This window comes from Rhagoletis pomonella, unplaced genomic scaffold, assembly GCF_013731165.1.
Source record: "Rhagoletis pomonella isolate Grant_MI unplaced genomic scaffold, Rhpom_1.0 Rhpom_scaffold_00009, whole genome shotgun sequence".
Taxonomy (NCBI): Eukaryota; Metazoa; Arthropoda; class Insecta; order Diptera; family Tephritidae; genus Rhagoletis; species Rhagoletis pomonella.
In genome coordinates this window covers 34620361-34624094 of record NW_023458563.1, presented here as the reverse complement: position 1 = coordinate 34624094, position 3734 = coordinate 34620361, and positions in this window count along the sequence as shown.

Sequence of the window (3734 nt, the reverse complement as noted above, 5' to 3'; positions counted from 1 at the left end):
TTTCAGTAGGATTCGAACCGACGATCCCACTGACTCAGCCAGTTGCCACTTAGATTGGTGCTATATAAGGTATACCTTCCATACCTCTGATTGTTTAGATGCGATTTTTTATATAAGTATGTAACTCCTCTATCGATGTATGCAGATGTATTCAAAAGCAGTAATCTGTCAAAGTAAAATTTGCAGATGTTCATGAAAGGTATGAAGCCTTCGGCATAGCCGAAGACAGCGCTGCTCTTACTTGTTTTAAGGCCTGCTCAAACAGGCGCGGTTTGGCACGGTGCGGTATAATCCCGTACGATATGCGGTATCAAATACCATGGCGGTATATGGGAGCACTCAGACGCGGTATTGGAAGTGCGGTACACCGCGGTACAGAACTCTACCGCAGCATGCAGCGTTCACCGCGAAGATATATCGAAGAAGATATATCGTAAGCAGAGTTTCAATTTAGAGCTAGAGTTCTACCACATATTTTATCTACAAAAGTGCTATAGATTATAAATTCTACGTTTTTCATGATAAAGGCCAAAAAAATAACAAAAAAAAACAAATAACTTAAGGAAGAGCACACCTAAAAGTTAAACATTCTAAAAATAGAATTATTAGCAAAAACCAACAATACCAACAACCACATGATCAAGTGAATTGCAGCGGAATAGCTGCGCTTGATTGTGTTGGCATAACAAAAATGAAAATAGTGGAAAAGAGCAAACGATAATTTACAAGGCGTACTTAGCACGGTGCATAGGCAACTGGCTGAGTCAGTGGGATCGTCGGTTCGAATCCTACTGAAAGAAGTCTGATGAGGAAATGTGGTGATTTCCGAAATAGCTATAACTTCTACCATTTTTTCAAATTATTGTTGCTTTTCCACAATAAATTTTCATTTGAAAAATGGCCTCGAGCTCATTATAAAGTTGTTGAATATAATTGTTATAAGGCCAAAAAATAACAAAAACAAATTAAAAAAAATCAGAAAATTTAATATCTTTTTTATATTTTAAAAAGTTCTGTCGAGCCACATTTTTGGTTTTTGCATCGCTAGATTGTTGATATTCTAGACTTACGTGCACAGAACGACTTCGGACTAATTCTGATTAAATCCTGCAGTGCGGGAACAGACTAACTGTCGGCAAGTTGGTTGCAAGTTTGGATTATCAAAGACACAAACCGAATCGGGTCAAAAAAAGGGTTGCATTCGCATAAACTCCAAATAAAAGTGGTGTTTAAGGAGAGTTTAACGAAATTTTTTGTATGGTAAACTCCGAGTTTAAGAGTAGAGTTAAGGCTTAAACTCCAAAATGGCCCATAAATACGAGTAAAACTATGTTCACATATCAATATTATCTCAATCAAAGGTCGTTTTTTAATCACCCCGTTTACACAGGCAAATCTCAGATTATTAACCGTCAAATTTGTTGTGCTCGTTATTCTCACATCTCAAGGAAAATTTATGTTTCTTCTCTGTGCCACCGTGATCACGTTTTTCTGCTATAATAAGCAATATAAATATATTTTAACTTAACATTTTATAAAAAATACCTTTACAAACCTCTTTTACTTGCTAGCGTACATTTTTGTTTACTTTTACATTTGGCATTTCTCCTCTCTTTCGCAAAAACAACCGATAAAACTAGGATGGACACCGAAAAGTTATCGGTTAAATCTGAGATTATTTTATAATTACAGATTAACAAGGGAGGAATTTTATATGGCTAATCTCTTGTTATAATTACAGATTAGGGTGTTAAGCTCGAAAATGAGGATAATCTACTTATATGTGAACCTAGTATTAGTGGCTCAATGTGAATGCCTTATTATACTCAATAACATTTTGCTTGCATAGTCTTCTGTTCTCTTTCACTGCAAGTTGAATCATTTTAATATCTATTGCAAAATTTTGTACAGACAAGACTAAAAAGTAGAAAAGAAATAAAATAAAATGAAACTTTTTAATATACATCGCTTTTATAAATGGACCAAAAATTAGAAAATAATATTTGTTAGTCCCATAGAATTTGTATAGATAACTTGTGATTTTGAAATTTTAGCATAAGTAATTATAAACCATTTATGAGATTGAAAATGGAAAGCGTGGGGCGCATTTAATAGACCTGAATTGATATGAAGGGTAATATATGTATGAATGTGGATATATGAATAACGACCGCTTAAAATCGATCTCAAATTTGTAATTTCTCTGTAGAAATTTTAGGTCTATGTTATGTAGTTTGACTATTGTCAATTAAATCTAATGCTTTATATTGCATGCGCTCCACGTTTTTCGTTTTCAATCTCATAAATGGTTTATAATCACTTTTGCTAAAATTTCAAATTCTACAACGGGGCTTTAGCTTAGATGAAAATGCTTCAGTTTAAGATAGGCTTTACATATAAAGAACTTTTCTATTTAAAACAACAAAATAAAGGTTTGCTCAAGCAGCAGCGGTATGGTACCGCGAGGTATAACTCCGTATGTCACGTTTGCTCATGTATGGATATACATATATACATTTTTATGTACCCAGTAGAAATCGGTTGTATGCATTCTTGAAGGATGCTTGCTATATGAGTGAATTAGTGTGAACAATTCATGCGTAGTCATGAATTTCCACGAATAAATTCAAATTCTAGCGAATTGCAATTCTATTGTGATTCCGTGAAGATAAAATACCCGAAATTAATTTGAATAAATCAGCTATTAACCTTGGGATATTTCTATACGAATTTCTGTAGAGCACCTACCGGGTGTGTGGTTTGTACTTGATCTGAATGCTTAAATTAAATAACACAAAGATTTGTTTCTGATTATGCTCCTAATTCCTGGCACATTGGGCGTGTTAATATTGTCTAACCGTAGACTGTTTGTCCTAGAAACGCACATTTGAGTAGTTCCGCTCAGTTCAACAGTAAAACTTAAAGTGTGTTTGCATTGTTCAACTTTGCGTTCAACATTTGCGTTCAACTCAGCGCAGGGTTGCACGAAAAAAAAGTTGAATGGCTAAAAATATCAAAATATGAAAAAATATCAAAATATTCGCCATAAAAAGGTGTTTGCATTGTTCAACTTTGCATTCAACTTTTGGTTGAATGGCCTTTCAACTAATCGCTTTCAACAAAGTTGGTCGCCAGCCAACATTTAGCCATTCAACTTTTTTTTCGTGCAACCCTGCGTTGAGTTGAACGCAATTGTTGAACGCAAAGTTGAATAATGCAAACACTGCTTTACCGCCATTTTTTCCATCGTACAATTTTTTCGCTACCTGAACTCAACGTGTTTTGCCCAGCCTAAACAGATGATCGAAATGATTTACGCCGCTTATATTAAATGTACTACGCTCATAAATGGAGACTCAGCCCTTAATAAAAATATTATTTCCTGGTTATATAAAATAAAACCTAAAATTTCAAAATAAAATAATGTAAAAAAAAATATTTTTTAAAAACAAGCTTTTATTTAACATATACCATCAAAGGAATTAAATAAAGAAGTGTAACAAAAGATTTTTTAGCAAGAAAATTTTTGGCACAAAAATGAATAAAATAAAATAAGTTAAGGTCTCCTTAAAGTTACTAAAAGCCATTTAATGAAAGGAGTTACTCAAACTCTAATGAAAATTACTAACAATTGGTACTAGTTTACTTCATTTTTAAAAAAAGCTTGTCGGCGAATTCAGCGTATATGCATAATTGGTTAGGTATGTATATGTATGTATGCAGATATTTAAATG